The sequence below is a fragment of the Trichosurus vulpecula genome, chromosome 2 (genome assembly GCF_011100635.1).
Source record: "Trichosurus vulpecula isolate mTriVul1 chromosome 2, mTriVul1.pri, whole genome shotgun sequence".
Taxonomy (NCBI): Eukaryota; Metazoa; Chordata; class Mammalia; order Diprotodontia; family Phalangeridae; genus Trichosurus; species Trichosurus vulpecula.
This window is the reverse complement of record NC_050574.1, coordinates 378,522,021-378,544,844: the sequence shown is the minus strand read 5'-3', so window position 1 is coordinate 378,544,844 and position 22,824 is coordinate 378,522,021. Positions and strand designations below refer to the sequence as shown.

Sequence of the window (22,824 nt, the reverse complement as noted above, 5' to 3'; positions counted from 1 at the left end):
GAATTTGTTCAGGCACTTCCTGAAATATATTCATCAGGTTGTAATTTTATATCAGATTACCTAAAATTTATATTCCCAATCCTTGTAACTAAGACCTGATAAATGACCGCTCATTTCTTCTATTTCTTTCTCTTCCCCTCCCTCCAGTGTCTTTTGCTATGACTCCAGTTAGTTTACAGTTCTATTATATTTCCTCCACTAATTAATTTATTCCTAGATTACTAGCAATCTGCATTACCAGTTACCTATCCCTCTCCCCCACCCTAGCAATTCATTGAATGATCCCTAGGGTTTAGGCTTTACCACTTTGTGATTAAAAATAAAAAAGTCATCTCTGATTACCACTAACATAACATTCCTCACCTTAAAACCTTACAAGTATAATATAATCTGTAAAAATTATCTCTCAGGATGAAATTCTATAATCTTCATAAGGGTCCTTGTATCTTTGATTGTCAGGATCATACAATCTCTGACCAGCCCAAGACTTGCCCAGGAGCCACCTAGGAACATCCTAGGAGCTATCCGTCCTGCTCTCCTTGTCCTACCCTATTTCTTGTAGCTTATCTGCTCTGACCTGAAGAGGCAGTTTTGCTCTGTCTTGTTAAGATGAGCTTCTGTTAAGATGATCATCTCACTAATTATCACATAAGAACTGTCTAGGAACATTAATATAAAGGTCCTGAATCTCCTTGCTTTTATTAATTAACTGCAGTTGATGCCTTCCATATTCCCATAGTTCAATTGCCTTGCTTCTCTGCACTATTTTAACTTTAAGTCTCTAAGAAGCCTAGTGAAAGCTATTTTCTTTGTTTCTTCATATCTTAACTGTCTGTCTTCTGTCACCCACTGGTGTCATGCTTTCCCCATGTGTTCTCTACTTTCCATGCCTGAAACACTTTCGCTCACTCAGCCCATTAAACTTCCTCTATTTGTCACATGGTAAATGCCTGTTTATTTCCTAAATATGCCATGTGATTCCTTGGGTCGTTCTTTCATGAGCATACTCGTGGTTGTGTCAGACTAATGTGATTTTGTTGTTGGAATGCTGCTCTTAAGGGCCTCAAGAATTGGAACTTCAGTAATTCTCAGAAGAATCCGAGACACTTGTGAAGCTGCAAATTAAAGATTAGGGAACTGAATGAACCTGGGAAAACACAGGGAGCACTGGAGAAGATAGTTTAGAAAGGGAATAATTATTGCCCTCTTGGAGTTCTCTGTGAGGATACTAAGGGGAGTAAGACACATTAATAATTGTAATAAATGATACATCAATGCATCAGAGAAAGGAAAGGATATACTGTTCTTCTAGCATTATTCTGTACTTGTTTGTCTCTTCCATGGATAGAATGGTACAGCAGATAGAAAACTGGTCTCAAAAGCAGGAAAGACCTGTGTTCAGGTCTACCTCTGATACCTATCCTATTGGCTATTGTAGGTGCGGTCTAACTCAAGCACACTTCAGGTTTTTTCAACACTGGGACAAAATTAGGCACTCTCAAATCACTGAACAGCAAGGAGGTTTACTTTTCCCTAACAGTACGAACATGCAACAAGAATTCAGTGGCACTCTTCTCCAGACATGCCCCCCCCCCCCATCTCCATCTGGAAATGAATCTGGTCGGTAAATTATCAGGGTATGGTAACTCATATTGTCTCAAGTACCTACTAAGTCTGAGAGGCATGATGGGACTTTTTATGTTCCTAGACAAGAGAACTCTGTCAGGGAAACTGGAGTTTAGGGAAGCTGTGGTTGAAGGAAGTTGCATCAGGAAAATGCTGGTCTTATCACATATCACCCTTTGGTAGCAGGGTCTTATGGATCTTCTAGAGGACCTTACACCATGCTTGTAGGTTTTTGTTTTTACTGAATAGTCCTCTTGTCACAAGTAATACTAAAGGAAAAAAAAAGGGAAAAGGAAAAAAAAAAAACAAAACAAAAATGTAGAGAACAAAACTAGAAATTCCAGGCCTTTCCTCTCTTCCTTCAGAAGGACCAAATCTCCAGATTTTTACTGAACAGTACTGCTAGTGTGGACAGCACTAAGGAAAAAAGAGGAACTAAACCAAAAAAAAAAATGTAGAGAAATACAAAAGTCAGGAAATCTTAAACCTTTCCTTAACCCTTTAGCTAGATCAGGGCTTCTTAAACTTTTTCCACTCGTGACCCCTTCAGCACCTCTTAAACTGTGGGTTGTGACCCCATGAGGGTGTTGAGCTAGACTAAAGGTCAAAATATCACAGTCTGATTCACGTGATGGATGATGCCACATCTTTGGAGCTCAAAGTGGATCAAAAGTAATTATGACGAACCAGAGCAGCATCAAGAACATGAGAGCCACAGCACAGATAATGATACCTCCAGGATAGTTATAGATTTCTTCCTCTCTAGATGTGAGGTGGTGATGATGAGCAGGAGCAGCTCCAAGAATACCAGGGCTACCGCACAGACACTTCTGACATAATCCACAATTCTTTGTATGACATTAGAGTCATCTGTAGTTAAGTAACTAAGAGGTCTTAAGCCTCTTGCATGCAACTTATCACAGGCTCTAAGTTGATACTGAGGGTCTCCCTGTACCGCCACCCACTCAGTATTCCCTGGCCCACCATCCAGAACCGCCCCCTCCCTTGGAGCTACATCAGGAGGATCATATAAAATCTTTACCTCTTAGAAGCCTCTCCCCTTCTTCCACAGTGACTCTTTCTCACCCTCATTCAGTGACTCAGAATTACCACCAAATCAACTAAGGGATCCCTTTTCTTCCAGGTAAATGCATACCCACCATAGTTATATAGGAAAAGTTTTATTTCCTACATGCTGTTAGAAAGCAATATACCTCTCAACGGTACCATCCCTTGGCCCCTAAGACCTTGCCGGGAAAGTTATTTGAACCATCCCAGAGGAAAGGAAGTCTTCCAATAGAGGGGGATATTGACTACTCCTCCAGGGCTGATGGAGGCTAAGGCGACTCTGCTGACGAAGAAATAAGGAAGTAAGGAAAGGCTGGAGAGGTTTAGCCAGAACTATATTCACAATCCATTCTTATCAGATAAGTCTTCCTGAAGACAAAGCCATTCCCTCTTTCAGGGTAGCATGGAGTTGTCAAACATGGCTTCTGGGCAGTCAAATACATGATGAAAGAGTTCCATTTTGCCAGCTGGGGACAAGTTGAGAGCCACTTGGATTAGGAATAATTGCGTAGTCCTTAGTGAGGGGGACCATATGGTCCTGTGCTCATCACAGCATGAATGACCTGATATTACAAGGGGGCAACCATATGGGATGGTTCAGGTAACTCTAAGGGTTTCCATTTGACCCTGCCCATAGTAACATGCCTGGAGGTTACTGAAAGGGCCCATTCAAATCCCAACCTCATAGGACCCCTTCCCTCCATCGACTCCTCTGTAGTTCATGGATATATGCCCTGTATGATCCAAATATGGCAGAGGCTTTAGGGGGCTAAAGAGCCCCTAGTGCCCTGATGCTTGATTTCTCTGTACAGTTTTACTAGTGCCTCTGATCAGTTCCATGTTTCGGGACCCACACCCAAAGAGCCCTCCTAGGAACAGTGTCATTCCCATATGCCCACCTACCAGTGTAGCAATGAACTCTGTGACCTCTCCTCCTGTTGGCAGAGAATCTGTTTTCACTGAGAGCAGTATTTTCCCAAGCCACAACTGCCTCAACTTCTTGCTTAAATGTGACCAGCTGATCAGGCCACAGCTAACGGTTATGTGGTGGGGGAGAGATCCATAGTTAAAGTGAGAAGCCATTCAGGTGGGACTCTATCCAGAAGGTGGGATCTAATTGCTCCTGAGACTGAACTGGGTAGTGTGTTGCAGGCCTTGGGGAGGGGGACATAAATCCAACTTATTAAGCCTATTTCCTTTAGAAACTTCATGACTTCCCTTATGGATCTCCACCTGCAAGCTGGCTGTAAGGGGAATTCATCTTCACAAGTCTAGGTGCAAATAATTCCTCATCTCAGACACCTAAAAGGAGATTCTGAGCATTCTCTTTCTGGAGACCCTAATAAATTTAGTTGGCTTTATAAAAGGAGATCCTGAGATATTTCCCCCATCTGTGGAATTCCACAGTGGAGAGCCTTTCAGTATTGGTTCCGGTTCCATTAGAACAGTAGTCAGGACTCTACAAGTTTCTGTTTGAACTTCTGCAACTTCTTTGGCTTCTTGATAAAGGAGGTCCACCCACAGGTAGGGAGTCAAGGTATTCCTCCTGAAAGCAATGACAGGATAAACCTGAAGCTTTCATACACTGGTTGGGAGTTTCCCATTTTCTGCCCCATGTTTTCCTTCGTGACTCATATCTTAGCAGGATCTAGAACCTCTGGATCAGAGACCATAGGATGGGCTTCTGATTGGGCCTCTTTAGTCCCTATACCCATCAGAAGAGATCTCTTGACTTGCATAATCACCAACTTCATTAGCCACCCCTCTGCTTTCATTGCAGTCCCTGAAGGCTGAGAACTCTGTTTCTAGCTGCAGCCAGCCTAATTTATTTTCAGTATAACTACACAGGCAGTGCAGTTTATGCATCACAGTCGAAAGCCTCTAGGGAATGCTGGCCTTGGCACTCTCTTTACGCTTCTGGGTTGTTCTCCTCCAACAGCTCCCTCAGCCAGAATGGGAACTTGCTGCTAGTCCCACAGAGAGGACTCCTTATAGAAGATCAGGAAAGCTCTAGTGACAGGGAGCCAGAAAGGCTCCCATTATCCTATCAAAGAACCCTCCCCCTCCTCCATATTGGCAGCTCTTCTCCCAACTCAAATACGATGTGGGCCATGAGGCCATCTCTACTTGCCCCAACCTGCCAAGACTATTCTGAATGTTGCAGACATAGTTCTGATGCCAATACCCTCTCAGTTTTGGTTCAATGTTGGGATGAAATCAAGCACTCACAAATCACTGAACATTTATCAACAGAGGTTTACTTTGCCCTGACATAATAGGAATATGAAACAAGGATATCGTGGTCCTTTGCTTTTTGGAGTGTGACCCCCATCTCCATCTGGAAACAAGTTTGGTCAATAAGTCATCAAAGTATGATGACTTTAAAGGTCTCAGGCACCCAAGAAGTTTGAGAAGCAAGGCTGGGGCTTTTTATGCCCCTAGACCCGGAAGGTATTTTAGAGAAGACACGTCAGGGACAGGGCGGCTCAAGAAAGTTGGGTGAAGAAAATGCAGCTGCTCCTATCACAGTGGCTGTGTGACCCTAGGCAAGCCAGTTAAATTTTCATTGCTCTTGGAAGTTCTTCAAGATTATAAGTTTCAGAGAAGGTGTGGACCTGAATTCATGGAGAGAATTACTTATATCAATGAAATCACGGGCCAAGTCCTTTTCTTAAGGAAAATAAAAATGAGCTAATTTTCCAGAGAATGGGCATATATCATTATATGTGTCAAAATGTTTCATGAAAACATTTAGACTTTGATATTTCCCCTGCCTTTATAACCAAAATGTGTTGAACATAGTTTAACTTTTTGTCAATAAATAACTTAAGATCATCTTTTTGAACATGAGACATAAGATATCAGACTGCTATGCTTTTGTGTTCTTGTTTCTCCTCTTTTTATCTCTGCCCTCTCACTATCAAATCAACAATTGGTAAACATTTAACTCTCATTATGTGTTAGACACGTGTAGGCACTAGGGATACAATGATAAAGGAGCTTACATTCTATCAAGAGAAATAACCTGTGGTCATATGAGCAAATACAAAATATGTGCAAAAAATAATTTTGAGAAGGGCCCTAGCAACTGGGACATCATGATAAATGGTCAGCTGCTACTTCTTGCTACTTTCAGTTGACCTCCCTCCTGGCCATTAATCTTCTAATCTGTTGCTTCTAATTTGAGATGAGCTAGGAAATCATACAATAAAACTTATTTTTTGTTGTTGTTCAGTTGTTTCAGTCATGTCCAACTCTTTATAACCCTATTCAGGGTTTTCTTGGCAAAGATACTGGAGTGGTTTGCCATTTCCTCTCCACTTCACTTTACAGATAGTAGGTTGAGGCAAACAGGGTTAATTGACTTGCGTGTAAGTGTCTGAGGTCAAATCTGAACTCAGGAAGATGAGTCTTCTTGACTCCAGACCCAAACTCTATCCACTCTGCTGCCTTGCTGCTTAATAAAGCTTGTTGGGATTCTGTTTAAGATGAAATTGTCAGACAGATATTTAAGGAGTTTTCTATGAACTTGAATGAAACATGAAACTTGTAATACAGGAGCAAAGGACTTAGAACTAAAAGGGATATTAGAGATCACGAACCTTTCATTCTCCAGATGAGGAAACTCAGGTCCAGAGATGTTAAATGACTTGCCCAAGGATCACTGACGTTTGTGGTTCAGTTGCTCAGTCGTGTCCAACTCTTCGTGACTCCATGGACCATAGCACACCAGGCCCTCCTGTCCTCCACTGTCTCTTGACGCCTGGCCAAGTTCATGTCTATTGTTTCCATGATACTCTCTAGCCATCTCATCCTCTGCCATCCCCTTCTCCTTTTGCCATCAATCATTCCCAACATTAGGGTCTTTTCTAACGAATCCTGTTTTCTTACTATGTGGCCAAATTTTTTAAGCATTAGCTTCAGTATTTGACCTTCCAGTGAATAGCCTGAATAAATCTCTTTAATATCGACTGATTTGATCTCCTTGCTATCCAAGGGACTCTCAAAAGTCTTCTCCAACACCACAATTCAAAAGCATTGATTCTGCAGTGCTCAGCTTTCCTTATAGTCCAACTCTCACAGCCAATAATATATTGCCACTGGAAAAACTGTAGCATACAGACCTCTGTCGTTCATCAAGGCAATGTCTCTGCTTTTTAGTGTGCTATCCAGGTTTCCCATAGCTTTCCTTCCAAGGACCAAGTATAAGTAGAAAATTCAAAATTTGAACCCAGATACTCTGATTCCAGAATCAAACATTTTCCCCCAGCTATATCATGATGCCAATATCTATTAGGACTGTACAAAGACCCTTTCTGTTTATATCCTGCTTCTCAGATATGTTCTGGATAATTGAGGTTGCCAGATAAGCGATTACGAGATAGCTAGATAGACACTACATATGCAACTAGATGGGACAGTGGATGTAGCGCTGGGTCCGAGTCAGGAAGACCTGAGTTTAAATTCAGCTCAGATACTTACTAGATGTGTGACCCTGGGTAAGCACTTAAATTCTCTTTGCCTTAGTTTCCTCATCTGTAAAATGGAGACAATGGAGGCATCTATCTCCCAGGGTTGTTGTGAGGATAAAATGAGATGATATCTATAAACCCACAGTGCCTGGCACACAGTAAGCACTATATAAATGTTAGCTATTATTGTTAGTCAGTTGATCAACAATTCTATTGTACTCTCATTCTAAGGTTGGGTCCCAGATGGTAGATGATCCTCATGGGTTCAAGGGGGTGTGATATGGGATTTTCTAAAACTATAGTTCATAAGCCTTCACTTAATAACCTATAGACACCATGAAGTAGCAATTAGAGACAACAAAAACTTATCCCCCCCTCTTCCAAAAGAAAAAAACCCTTGAGGTGAAAGCAGAAGAAAGGTGTGGGGAAAGAGATTGACTGGGGCTTGGCTTGAGATCTCCACAGCTGAGACTGGAGAACTTTTCCCTGTTGGCTCCTGTGTGTCAACCCGCCTACGTCTGTCTTCCTGTCCAGCCCTGCAAGCGTTGCCCATCCTCTCCTATTTGTGTCCAGGTCAGGCCCCAACGCCTGTCCCCACCCATCCCATCCGTGCTCTTTCTCTGGGTTCTGGCCAGGTCCCCATTGACTGGCCCCCACCACCAGTGTTCCTCCTCCTGCTGCTCTTGTTTCTCTGTCCCTGGCCCCCATTTGTCCTTGAACCTTGTGCTGGCCCCCTCCCACCACAAGTGTGCAGTCCCATTCCTGCCTCCTTCCATTCTTCCCTTCCCCACAACCTTGGGAAAATTTGCATTTCATAAAAATCCTTTACATAGAGGTCTGCAGAACAATCAGATGTTTATCAAAATGGCATTAAGACCAGTGGCTGCAAAACATTGGCTCCCCACTAAACCTGGGATATACTGTCCCACAAATACACACAACATCCGTGATAAGAATAAGAACAAACTTAGAGTATAATGGTAGTGAGGCACACATGTAGGGAAGAGGTCAGGGAACTATATGAAGAGGTCAGGGAGCTATATGTTTTTAGGGATACTGAGACCCCAAATACCAACATGCCGGGTCCTGCTCGAATGAATTTGACTCAAGCCTTCTCATAGCCAAAGAAAAACAAAGTTTATTACAGATACGCCATATTGGGTTGTATTAAGAAGTCTCACCCTTTGTGATGCTAGATGGAATCTGAGCACCTTCATGGAGGCAAGATGAAACTTATGTACACAAAGATTGTGGGAGGGATCTAGGGTGGTCTTAGGGCGATGGGAGGAGGGGTTTAGGGAGGGTCTTGAGGAGGAGCTTGATGGGACTGGGGTGAGGTCAGACTCCAGAAACCAAGAGAATGGATTAAGGGCAGGAAGTAGCTGAAGGCTACCTGGAGATAATAGACAAAGTAGGGCTAGGCTAGTTTAAGGGCAACAGATTTGGGCATAGACACTTTGACAAGATCAAGGGTGGAAACTAGCCAGACAATGGAGGGCTAGGCTAGGTTAAGAGTAACCTAGCCTAGAGATTTGGGCCTAGCAATAATGAAAGGCTTATGGCCTCATCCAGTGGGACTCCCACAGTCTAAACCTCATCAAATCCATACTGGCAGCTCCAGAACTGCAGGGTCTCAATGTCCTGAATGTCCCTCCTTGTGCAGTCCTCAGGAAGTACCTCTCTGACACCTTGGGTACAATGTCTCTGCTGTACGAGTTACTCACCTGGGGTCCCAGGGTCTGCTCTTCTCTGTAGCCCAACTTTTGAGTGCCAGGGTTAGCTCTCTCTTGAATTCATAGCTAGCTCTTCTTTTTGTTTGCAGGGGTCAGGATCCTTGAAGGTAACTCCTTTCTGTATCCATGTTTGCCTGGAGAGCTTGTCTCTGTTCCACCAACTGCGCCTTGAACTCTCTCAAACCAATTCTCCAACTGTTGGATCAGTGTCTCCTTCTGGGCTCTGCTCCTAGATGCCACGGCCGGTGAAAGGAGGATGAGAGAAACTCCTTGATCTATCTCGCTTTCCTCCAGCATAATGGCAAGAGTCCTTCTCCGTAATTGCTCCGAGCTTGGACAGTCTCTAATTTTTGAGCTGCTACATAGTCTTTGGAGGGTCATCAGGGAGCGTGGAAAATCACTGTCCAATGTTTTAGTCTTTCAATTCAATCATAAAGAAAGGTGTTCTTGCTTCAAAATGACATAGTGGGTTTTAACATCTTTTTAACACATGAACACTTCATTCTCTATGATTACATTTGCATTGGCTGAGCTAGAAGAGAGAGGACCAAATTTTCCTTTCCTTACATATTACAGAATCACAGAATTTTGGTATTGGAAGAGACCTCAATGACTATCTAATTCAATCCACTTACATTGTTTTGTTTGTCCTTCATTTTTGAAGAGGACCATGGCATCAGGGAAATGATGACATGACTTGCAGTTAACTTTGATTTGAGTGAGGGAGGGCTGTACAAGGTCACCAGCCTCACTTTCTCCTCCAGAGCCATCTCAGTCCAGTGACCAGATATTCATCAGGATGACTGGAGATGATCCAGGATGCAACAGGAGACCCTGGCCCTTTTAGGCTAAGACCTTAAGAAGTGAGTCAAGGGATGGCCCCTTTAATTAGAAAAAAGAAAAAATCTAGGTGGGACGGGAAGACCCTCAGGGTTGCTGTTCCAAAGAGAAACAGTTACCATTGACATAACACTCAAAGCCAGGAGGGCAAGGACCTATCTGTTCAGAGTGAACTGGGTTTTCCTGTGTCATCTTCAGTCATCCGGATGAATATCTGGTCACTGAATTCACTTACATAAGGAATCCCCACTATACTAGATCTAACAAGAGGTCTTCCAGCCTCTACTTGAAGATTTCCAAGGAAATGGAGCCCAATATATCTTGTTTTGATGGCACTTTATTTTTTCTTATTACATGTGAAGACAATTTTTAACATTAATTTTTTTCAAAATTTTGAGTTCAAAGTTTTCTTCCTTCTTCCCTCCTCTCACCCTCCTAAGAAGGTAAGAATTTTAAATAGGTTGTATATGTGCAATCATGTAAAACATTTCCATATTCGTCATATTGTGAAAGAAGAAACAGAGCAAAAAGAGAAAAAACCATGAAAAAGATAAAGAAAGTGAAAATAGTATGTTTCCACCTCCATTCAGACAGCATCAGTTCTCTTAATTGCATGATAATGCTATTCAAATTTCTCTACTTTGTTTCAAAAATCCTACCATTTCCATTTCAGTCTTCAGAGTCCATTCAGTCTCGAAGTTATTTCAGCAATGTGCCCCACCCGCTAATCCATTCTATGAATTTGCTTAATCCTTTGATGGTTGTTCCAGTTAGCTTTTCTTACTTATCTTACCTTATCTTGCCAACTGTCTTCTTGTTCTTTGACTCTACCTCTTCAGATTCTACTCCCAGATCTTCCTTTATACTTTTCATCCTTCTTAATCTTTTTATATTCTCCTTAATTTTCCTTGATCTTACTTCTCTTTATATCCCCAAATAGAATCCTGATTAGTATCTGGGTCTGGATATTGTTCTCCTTCATTTTTTTTCCCTCAATTTCCTTCAAATTTTGCCAAATTTCTTCTCCTCAAATTAAACTTCTGACCTACTTCATTAGTGTCCTTATTACTTCCTTCTCCTTTTCTCTTCTCTTCCTTTTCCCACAGCTTTCTCCCCTGAAGTCAGAAGTAGAAATATACGCTGCAGTATAACAAAGACAAAACAGTGCCATACAATATAATTCAAATAAAATGCGGTTGTTGTTTGTCCTTCATTTTGAAGAGGACCAATGACATCACAGGGTGATGTCTTGACTCATAGGTAAACTGGATTTAAGTGAGGCAGAGTTGCACAAAGTTGTCAGCCTCACTCTCTCTTCCAGAGTGATTGAAATCCCGTGACAAGACAAAAGTCAGGATGACTGGCTATGGCCCAGGATACAGTGGTTGACCTGGGTGTCTCCAATTTCTGACCAAGTTCTAAGCGCTCCACAGTACCTACTTCGGCCACTTTCATGGTCATTGGAATGAATTTTTCTCATCTGCCTATTCCAACAGGGAAAGTCTTCACATGCTTGGGGTAGATATCCCCCTAAACTCACTGATGGATTTGTAGCCCATAGCTTTACCCGGTCTGGGAGATGGTTTACTGGGCTGTGGCCACTGTACATATGATAGCTTCATGGAGCCACAGGTGAGAGTCGGCTGCCAGTTGACACCAAAGATTGATGAATGGCCCTGAAAAGGATCATCAAGCCCTCACATCCACCGAGCTAGAAATCCTTGAACGTGTACACATCCCAGTTCAAATAGAATAATTGTGAACAAATTCTAATATAAATGAATAAAAGCTAATATTCAAGGAGAAGGTATATGCAGCTGGGTAAATCTAGGAAAGGCTTCATGTAGAAGGCCAAGATGGACTTGGGTTTTGAAGGAAACTAGGGATTCTAAGAGACTGAGGTGAGGAGGGAATTTAAAGGTATGGAACTAGAAAATGGAGTGCTGGGTATGAGGAACATTAAATGACTAGTTTGGCTGTCTCATAGAATGTGAAAGGGAATAATCTATATTTTAGACGGGAAAAGTAGATTAGGGCCAAGTTGTAAAGTTTTAAGTGTGAAAAAGAGGAGTTAATATTTGATCCTAGAGGTAACAGGGAGCCAGTGGAGTTTATTGAGTTGAGGAGTAACATGGTAAGACCAGTTCTTTAGGAAAATCACTTTGGCAGTTGTATGGAGGATAGATAAAAGATGGAAAAGCAGGTAGTTGGTAATGTGGAATTGGAACTCAGGAAAAAGAATAAGGATCTATATGTGTAAACACATACATATGCAATTTTATGTTTATATAACACACACATATATGCATTATGCAAATATATAAATGTATACACATATTGTATGTGTATACAAACACATATACACCGGGAAACATTTACATCAAGATTATAATTAAGCCTATGGGAACTTATGAGGCTACCAAGTAAACAAGTATAGAGAGAAAAAAAGAGCACAGGACAGAGGTTGGGGGTGCGCCTAAAGTTAGGCGCATGATGTGGTCGACAGTCCTGCAAAGAAGTCTGACAAGGGGTGGTCAGATAGGCAAGAGAACTAAGAGAGAGAAGAACTCAGAAGAGAGAGTATTCAGGAGAAGAGGTAAGTTTGGTTTTCACTATACCAGTGAGAACTATAAGTGTTGGCAAAGTGTAGGAGTTAGAAGACCAGGATGAAAATAATTAAAACTCTTAGAAATCATTCCTTGGGTAAAGCTGAATGACCCATAAGGTCCATAAATAATGGTCTTAACTTTCAGGCCATTTGTATCACTTATTGGCTTGTCAGTTCATTTTTGTAATAACACTTCCTGCCCATTAATCTCAGGCTTTTAAAATGAAATCATGTTTCCATGTATTTGGCAAAAGGGTTAGAGGAGGACTTCCTATTTGGGGGAATACAAAAGAACACAGGATCCATAGTGTGCAGGAAATGGAAAGTTCTGAATTCCTGGCAAAGCTAGTAAAAGAACAAACAGGGAACATTTTACAAATGCAGCTGAACATGTATGTAACTAAGTCCTGGTTGTTCCTAGGTCTGAAGTCAGTAAGAAAAGGTCACATCCCAAAGTTAATCTCTAGTCCCAGCACCTGGACTGATACGGGGTTCTTGTTACCCTATGCTAGGAAAAAAAAAAGTCTAAGTAAAAGGTAATGCTTTTCTTAAGGGATTACAGTAGTTAAAAAAAAGAAAACCCACTATTGGCGTACATCTTGATGCCAGGCTTCTTTAGAATAAAAAATTATACAAGAAGACTCTTTAGATGCAGTAAGTAGGTTTAGCTCTTGTGAAAGTCTGTAATTAGAAATTTAATTTAGCTCAATTCAATTCAACAAATATTTATTAAATATCTACTATGTGCCAGACACTGTGCTGGGGGTGGGGGTGGGGGGCAGGGAGGAAGGAAGATACCAAGGCAAAAAAATGAAACAGTCTCTTCCTTCAAGGAACTTACATTCTCTTGGTTGCTGATATGAATTCTGAGGAATCACTCAATTCAGTAGTGATTAAATGTCTGAAGGAGAAAAACATTTCAGATGAGATAAAATTCCTGCTCTCAGAGACTTCATAGATCATCATTTATTTATCTATATTTATTTATTCATATATCTATCATCTATCCGTCTGTCTGTCTGTTTGCTCAGGTTTGTCATCCCTTTTATGGGACATAACTGATATAAAACCAATCAGCCGCTGCTCAGCAACAACTTCCTCCCGCCCCCTAATGCCTCCCAGAAATATGTGAATTACCTGAATCAAGATGCTGCCCTGGAGGTGATGAATGAATCAGTTTTCCCACATATCACTAAGAGTGATGTCGGTGTAATGGTAATTTTTTATTTCCTTTTTATCTAGCCTGCAACTTGTAGTCAACTGAAAGCCTGTCTCCTGTTAATATTAACCTCACCTGATCAAAACCTGTCCTGTGGGATGTAAAAGTTTACTTAAAGCCTTAAATATTCCTATCTAAAGCCTGAGTAAGAATCTCAACTCTCTCTGACTCATTGGCAACATGTTAATCTTCCATCTTTTTATCCTATTTGCGAACCCTCTAAATGTAGCTTAATGTGTAACCTGACTTAGTTTACCTATGGGATTTCTTTGATGAAGTTTGTTTCCTTAGGGGATGTATAAGAGTATGCTTCTGCTTATCTACATTTTTTTCAACTTTTATGACATTGAAGGAAGGATACTATCATGAATCTGGCTTTTCTTTAACTTATGTGACCCAAAAGGAATGTACAAAATTGCAACATGTAAAAGAATTATTTTTCTATCACTTTGGTAATTTTGCTTATAAGAGGACTTGCTAGAATCCCGATGGTTCAGATTTATTGTTTTCTCTGAGGCCTGAACCTATTCTGGAACATAATGATAAAATCTAATTTTTTTAACCTCTATAACTTCTGCATTGTGGTAAATATATTTTGGCAGCAGTTACTTACCACATGAATTCATAGAAGAGGTATTTCTCCCATAACAACAGCTTAGGGAAACCAAGTCCCTGAGAAGCTTCTGGCAGGACCTTTCTCCTCTTGCTGTGGCCTGACCATTGTCCCGGCTGAAGTCTTGGTGACTTCTCCCTATCATCCCACTCCAGAGACTAAGAAGCAATTTTACCCCTTCCTTTATTCAAACCTGGGTATAATCTTCCTGATTCCTGAAGCCACCTTCCTTTGCCCATTTCCTTATGCCCTGGGTTATATCATTTTAAGTCTTAGGTCTTCTTGTGAATGAGATGTTTTATTTATTCTTTTGGACACTATTTTGGGAGTTGGTTGTCCCATCTTTGGGTCTTAGGAAGCCTGTAACTCTGTAATGTGCTACACAAATATTCCTTTTTCTGGAGGTCTTTATTAATAGGATAAATTCTTATCCATTTAGGGCTAGTTAATTGGGACCCTGCAGGAGAAAAGGGGATAGAGAAGGTTAGCTGGCAAAAAGAAAAAAGAAAAAAAATGAGTTTAAGTTCATCTATCTAGGAGGAGGTATCAAAAAGTCAGCATGGTCTACATTAGAAATTTATTTCAGTGGGGGCCTCTTTTCTTCAGTTCCTCTTAATGTGGTTTCCTGGGGAAATCTTTGTTTTCTACCAGAAGTAGGTATTATGAGGAACGGTGGGGGAGGTAGTAAATGTGGGCAAAGACAATGCTGCGGGCCAAGTGACCTTTGCCAACTACTCTTTGTAATGTTTGTCCATAACGTTTTAAGTTTCTTCCAGGTCTACGTTTTGTACTTTTTAGAAGGGGCTCCTCTTGGAAGAGTCTGAGCCTGTTTGTTACATAAGGTTCTAATGTAACGAGCAAAGGACCCGAATCAAAACAACCATAAAAGGGCATCAAAACCTAGATAGTCAAACAGCAGGAAAAGCGTGACTCTTAGGAAAATTTGATTCCTATGGCAGGAAAAGACCTCTGGGCGGTCAAGTCTCTGAAGGAGAAAGTGGTTTGTTTGACAGACTGAGGAAGGAGTGGCTAATTCCTTCACACACACCAGCCTACTGCTATTGTTTTCAGGCTCCTTGTTCTGAGAGAGCTGCTTACTAAACTGACTGAATTTTAAAACTTTCCACTGGGGTAACTTCGGGGACCCAATCCCATCCCCCCACCTCCACCTGGATTTTTCAGTTAGTATATTTAGCTTCACCTTGGTGATTATTGTTAAACTTGTGGTAATGGTTTTCAGAATGATGTATTTTCACACACACATACACTCACATATACATACATACATATATATCACTTGTAATATGTATAGGAGCATGTGCACATGAGACAGAGACAGACAGAGAGAGAGAAGGGAGGGACAGAGAGAGACAGAGAGACAGAGGCAGAGAGAGAGAGAGAGAGAGGGAGAGAGAGGGAGAGAGAGAGAGAGAGAGAGAGAGAGAGAGAGAGAGAGAGAGGAGGGAGGGAGGGGGAGAGAGAGAAGCAGTGTAGCATAGCTGGCCTCGGAAAAACTTAGGTTCAAGTCCTCTAACGACCCTGGACAAGTCAATTAACTTTTTATTGTTCCATGGAGTGTTCTCAGATAACTTTCAGAACAGTTGCAGATTTGCAAGTAGAGGGCATTTCCTCATCAGAGTTCCTTATGCTAGCAAAAAATAGATGAACATACACTCATGTATATTGTGTGTGATTTCCCTTGAACCACAGTGTAAAGAGCTCTCCATTTAGTTAGAAGGTTTAGATTTGAATTGTGGTTCTGCTACTTACAAACTGTAATCTTGTGTAATTTGCTTGGCTTGTCCAGACCTCTGTACTAGATTTCTCAAAGGTTCCTACTAGTTCTACTGTGAACCTAAGCGACAAACTAATTTTAGCCCGTTGTCAAGTAGCCTTTTAGTTAAATGTCAGGATGGATTTAATATTATTTGAAGGTTGGTATTTTTGTTGTTGTTTCATTTCAGTCATGTCTAACTCTTCATGACCCCATTTTGGGTTTTCTTGGCAGAGATATAGGAGTAGTTTGCTATTTCCTTCTCCAGCTCATTTTACAGATGAGGAAACTGAGGCAAACAGGGTTAAGTGACTTGCACAGGACCACATAGCTAGTTAGTGTCTGAGGCAGGATTTGAATTCAGATCTGGTGATCACTGTGCCACCTAACTTGCCCTGATACTTCTGACCTATCTTAAATCACCAGGACGGAACTAGGAATTAAAAATCCTGTAATGTGAGGTCTCCATCACAAAATCTTCTGATTCAATTTGAGAAGTATGTATTAAGTGCTAACTATGTATAAAGTACTATGGTAGGCACTGAGGATATATAAGACAAAAAGGGAACAATCTTTACCCTCTAGAAGCTCACATTTTATTAAACGGATACAATTCCTACACAGATAAATTAAAATATACAATTTATAAATTTTTTTGAGATTTCATTTCTGAACATATATTCCCACCCCTCCTCTAATAAGTGAGCTATCCTTTTGTCAACTCTGGAAACAAATGACCAAAAAGTCACAGAGGTTATACAACTGTTGAGGTCAGGGAACCATATTTTTTAGGGTTGCTCAAGACCCCGAAACACCAGCATGATGGGTCCTGCTCAAGCCTTCTCAGCCAAAGAAAAGCAAAGTTTATTACAGATTCACCATAATGGGTAGAGTCTTAAGAAATCTCACCATTTGTTTACCTGGCCAGATTCAATCTGATCTGAGCTAGACTGAATCTGAGCACCTTCATGGAGATAAGATGAGACTTATATACAGAAAGATTGTGGGAGGGATTTAGGGTGGTCCTGGGGTGATGGAAGGAGGGGTTTAGGGAGGGTCTTGAGGAGTAGTCTAAGGAGGAGCTTGGTGGGACTGGGATGAAGTCAGACTCCAGGAACCAAGAGAATGGAATTAAGGGTAGGACACGGTTTAAGGCTACCTGGAGATAACAGACAATGTAGGGCTAGGCTAGTTTAAGGGTAACAGATTTGGGCATAGGCACTTTGATAGGATCAAGCGTGGAAACTAGCCAGACAATGAAGGGCTAGTCTAGGTTAAGAGTAACCTAGAGATTTGGGTTTAGCCATAATGAAAGGCTTAGGGCCTCAGGCAAATGCCTCATCCAATCAGAAGATTCAAGGAGAGTTCAAGGGGGCTCCCACAGTCCAAACCCCATCACAAGCACTATTAATTCTTTTTTTTTTTTAAATATTTGTCTGGGATTTTTATTTCTTTAAAATAATACATACAAATGGCTATAGTCACAAACATAATTTTAACCAAAAATATTGCTAGCCTACCACATTACCAGGAAGGAATCAATGTAGGCAAAGAAATGCTGCTACCCTTCAGCAGTCTAATGCCTTTTTGCAAACCACAAATGATATATAGTTTAACTGGTGACCAAAAGCACGATGCTCATTTATACAAAAACTCTGTCTTCCTCAAAATCTTTTTGCAATGTTGTCTTCATTTGGAAAGAAGGGAAATTCATGCCCAAATCAGAAGAAATGGTTTTTCTTTTGTTTACTAAATTAGTCTAAAAAATAAGACAAGCAGGTAGAAAAGCAATGCACTGTGTGGCATAAAAAGAAAAAAGGGAAAAATTCATTGTCCTGCGAAGTTTGCCAACTGCCTCATCTTGGGGCATGTTTTAACATATAAAAAAAAATCATCTCAAAATTGGTTTTTTGAGTGCTTCCTTTTTTGTTGACAGCTAAGCAAACAAATACTTTTTAATGTTCTAAAAACTGTACACGGACAAGTACATTCATGATATAATTAACTACCAGCTTCTCTTGCTTAACAAAGAACCCATAGGACACAGAAACAGTGAATCAGTGCACTGGATGGGGGACAAACTACAATTTATATGGAGGAAAAAAAGTTTTTCCAAATCTTCTTTTCACTTCCCATACCTTTTGCCTTTTATATCTGTATATTGGGCCAGTTTCTAAAACAATTATGGTCTTGATGAGGTCAGAGGTGGGAGAGCTGGTTCATCAAATGGGAAAGAATTCACTTAGACCTTCTATGTAGCCATTGGGAGCTTTATTGACACAAAAGCAGCGGGCCTGAGATTTAGCAAGGAGCTAAACAAAGGCACTGATGTAGGGAAGGGACCAGACTAATATAGACAAAAAGCTATACAGCCTGTAGGTTGGTTTTAGGGTTTCTTATGGGGGTTGGAGATTTAGGGATAGGATAAGTCTTACAAGATAAAGACACAGGTAGAGGACAACAAATGGCACAAGATAAGGGAGACTGAAATTTTTATGACCCAGGATGGGGGAGAGAAAGAATTCCAGGCCCAGGGTAAGGGGAAGTTTGGTGGTATTTCAAGACAAGGGGAGGAGACTTTAGGGCCAGGGAGAGAGAAACTCATCCCTTAGGACACCTTTGTATCAAGAGACTTTAAGGCATCTCCAAGTTAGAGGACAAACCAGGGAAAAGGCAACTTAGCCCTTAGGGCACCGTTTGCATCCGCATCAGTCTCCTGTAAGTTCATAGTTTTGCTTCTATTCAAAAATCCAGATTTTTTTCCCCACCTCATCTTCAAAGTTGAAAGCTCCAATGTTGGAAATGCTATTTTCTTAGGCTACAACTGGTCACTTGGGTGGTCAAATCAGCTTCTGATTTGATGGTTTGGCCAAAGGAGCTCGGGAAGGATGGGTCACAGTGGGGAGCCTGTGGGATACGGACATGGGGCTGGGGACTATTCGTTCTACCGCTGCAGGGATGCCAGCTGGAGACACATTTACCACACCTGGAGGGTACCTATATGTGGCACCATTAAGCTCTGGATTAACTACTGCTGGTTCCATATTGGCCCAATGTGTAGGGGCAGTCAAATGATCTTTTTTTTTTTTTGAGGGAGGAAGGCAGGGCAATTGGAGTTAAGTGACTTGCCCAAGGTCACACAGCTAGTGTGTCAAGTGTTTGAGGCTGGATTTGAACTCAGGTCCTCCTGACTCCAGGGCCAGTGCTCTATTCACTGTGCCACTTAGCTGCCCCCCAAATGATCTTTATTAACACAATTTTTCAGGCTGTCTGCCATACAACCTGTGATGGCTCTCCGGATCTCCCTTGTCGCCTCCTCTCGCGTCTCAACGGAGCCTGCTCACTGTACCACCCTGCAGGAGGAGTGCAGATCAGATTTGGTGCATCCTTTAGGGGACTCTGGATAAAGCTGAATGGTTCTGACTCATGTCCATCTAAGGCTGCCCTTTGTATCCTCCCTTTCTGCAGGGCCTGTGCCAGGGCTTCTTCCTCTACCAAACCACCTCGTGCTGTGATCACCAAGGAAGCCCCTTGTCTCATCTGCTTAATGGTGAGGTCATTAATCAGATGATGGTCGTGTCCATTCAAGCCGCAGTGCGAGCTCACACAGTCACCGTGAAAGAGGACGTCCTGTAAAGTGCTCACCCTCTGGAGCGCCGGAGCACGTTCAATGCCGTCAGACAGGTATGGGTCGTAGAAAATGACATCGAAGCCAAAGGCTTTGGCACGCAGTGCAACTGCCTATCTAAACAGGACCTAATCCAATAATACTCAAGGTCTCTCCTTGAATCCCGGCAGCTCCAGAAGCAACTTCGGACTCTTGTGCCTTCTCGCAATGCCTGGGGGAGCCGGGTAGTTCGTCTATAGAGGTTCAGGATAAAGCACGTGGTAGAATCCGCAGTGTCTTCTAGTGACGCAGCTGGCACATTTACATACCGCAATTCCTAAATCCCCAGCAGACTCGATGTCGACGTTATCAAAACCACTAGCCAATTCGGACAATTATTTGAAGAGCTTTGAATTTCTCCAGATCTTCTTGTGTTAAAGTGATAGTGTGATACCTCAAAGTACCCACTGCTTCATTTAGTACCTTTTCGTGAATTTCTTGTGTGGTCGCCGCATCCCAAAATGCCGCTGTAGCTACGTCTTTCAGAATGGGCATTTCTACTGTGCAATCTCGGCCATCCAGTAACGCTACCAATGGACGTGGGTGCATGGGCCCATTCACGACTGGAGGTCGGACGCCTGACATTTCTTACTATGACCTCGAGTTCCGGGATCATGAATTCGATTTTCGAACGCTTTCCCAGGGAGAATAGCGTCCTGTCGCTGGATCCTTACTTCCATGTCTTTAAATTTTCTTAAATCAAAGCTTTTAAACTTATCCACTGCAACCACTGAAGCCTGGATCATGTTCAAATTTTTACGAGAGGCAAACCCTTGTTGAACAAGTGTGAACTTCCCAATGAAAGGCAGATCGGGGGCGCAGAGGGAGAAATTGGGGGAGTGAGGCTCCCGCTTCTCCCTGAGGCGCTCGCCCTCAGGCCCTCCCTGCCCCCAACATGCACATACTCCCCACACGCGGCCGCCCTCCCTCCTGCACCGTATTAATTCTGAAAATACCAAACAGCTCACACAGGCTACCACAACCACAATTAACTCTGAAAAATAAAATAAAACCAAATAATTAACCGTGGTCATGAGCAAAAAGCTTTCTTTATTCTGTTGGGGGAAGGAAACTAGATACATGTGCCGGGGCCTGCTCTGATACCAAGGAGACCCACTTTAGTGTGGGCAAATCTCAATACCTGTACTGGTGGCTAGGCAGTGAGCCGTAGCCCTGACAATGAGGGGTAACAGCAGCAGTGAGACAAATTTGATTCACAGCAGGGCTTCATGACCCCAACACGGCACTTGTCCAAGCTCAGGGACCCACCTGATGCTGGTGTGAAACAATTCTAGGATTTTGCTGTGTCTGAGATCATGCAGAGGGTGAGTGCTGTTGTTATGCCAAGCTCAGGGCACAGCTTGCTTGCTGGACCTTAACTCTGGAAAACAGGATGTCTCCTAACAGTAAAGAGAGAGGAGTAAAAAGAGAGAGGTGGTCTTGGCATGAGGATCCTGATTTTAAAAAGTAGAAAAAAAAAGCAGTTCAATAAAATTTACCAATATATCAATCAAATCTGACAGTATATGCAATATCCCACACCCTTAATAACTTGCCTCTGCAAAAAAGGCAGGGAGGTACATTTTCTCATCTCTTTTTGGGCTAAGCTGATCATTATAACTACTCTGTTGTTTTGTTTTTGTTTTGTTTTTGTTCTTTTCATTTGTGTTGCTGTAGTCATTGCACATATTGTTTTCCTGGTTATAGTTACTTTGTTCTGCATCAGTGCAGCTCTTCCATGCCTCTTTGAATTCTTCATATTCATTATTCCGTAGAATTTTGGTATTATTCTATCACATTCGTGAATCACCATTTGTTTCTCCATTCCTAAACTGGTAGGCATATATTTGGTTTCTAGTTTTTGACTACTACAAAAAAGAAAATGTTATTGTGAATGGTTTTTCCTTCTGTATTTGACCTCTTTGGGGTATATGCCTAGCAATGGGATCTACGTGTCAAGAAGCTTGGGTGTTTAAGTTAAGTTAAGTAACTTAAGTTACTTTCATAGAATAATTCCAAATTGTTTCCCAGTAGAGTTGGACAAATTCCTAGCTTCACCAACAGTGTATTAATGAATCTGTTATTCTTGACGCACCTAAAATCGATTGTATACATCTTTTTTCACCTTTGGCGCTTTACTGAGTGTGAAGCGAAACCTCAGAATTGGTTTGACTTTAATTGCTCTTGTTATTAGTGATTAGGAGCAATCTTTTTTGTTAATAGTTTGCAAGTCTTTTAAGAGCTATTTGTTAGTTCTTATCTTTTTCCTACTTATCCATTGGGGAATGTGATTTCATTAGTCTCTTCAAAGAACTTTTACTTTTGTTGATTAATTTTGTAGTCTTTTGTTTTTCATCTTAGCTATTTCTCTTTTAATGTTCAAGATTGTTTCAACAATCCAGCTAGCAGCTGGTATGGGGGTGTAAGATCCACCAACAGCCACCACCCAGAAAGCTGCCAGCATGCTGCAAAAGCACAGGTTCTTTTGATCTGCTTTAATAAGGAAAGCAAGGTTAAAGGGGTTGACAAGCTTACTTTAATTCAGCATACAAATATCATTCACTTAGTTCAGGGGAAAAAACCAGCACCCTGAACTTCATAGCGAATTACAAACAAATTACAAACATCAACAGACAGACCAAATACAGATTCATAGTTACCAACATCTAGGTTCAGCCCGGGAGCTTGGAACAAGGGCTGGCCCAGAGTCACTCGAGCCACCACTGCTGTGGGTGAGAGCTCCAAAGAAGAGACAGCCAACCCCTGGTTTTATATCTTTTTCAGGGTCAGGGGTGAGTCACACATGTGACTCACCCACGTGACCTAGAATCACCACAAAAAGGTGACTTAAGCCCACGTGGTCTAAAAGCTTCTGCTGTCCCAGACATGTAACCTAGGTCTTCCCTGGAGTTAGCCCCACCTTGGGCCCCACCTTAGTTGCCAATCCACACCCACTAAGGTTTTCCACCTAATAGGGATTTGGGCCTGGGGCTTAGCACCTAGTAAGGCTCAGTGAAATACACTGAATTACTCCAAGGGAACAAAAGCCAAATTATTCAAGGGCACTTGATTGAACTAAGTGCTAAGGAGCCCATTTTGCTTACCAACACAAAGATTTCCTTATTTGCACTTATTTTAGATTTTTTGATTTGTTGTTTTTTTGGCTTTTAAAATGGCATAAATTGCACACATCATTAATCCTCT

General features: G+C 41.7%; 1 pseudogene; it reads right to left on the bottom strand.

Annotated features, from left to right (window-relative positions):
- Nucleotides 1–18,771: 18,771 nt before the first annotated feature.
- On the bottom strand, nucleotides 18,772–20,413 carry LOC118839559 (annotated as a pseudogene).
- Between the last annotated feature and the right edge of the window lie 2,411 nt (nucleotides 20,414–22,824).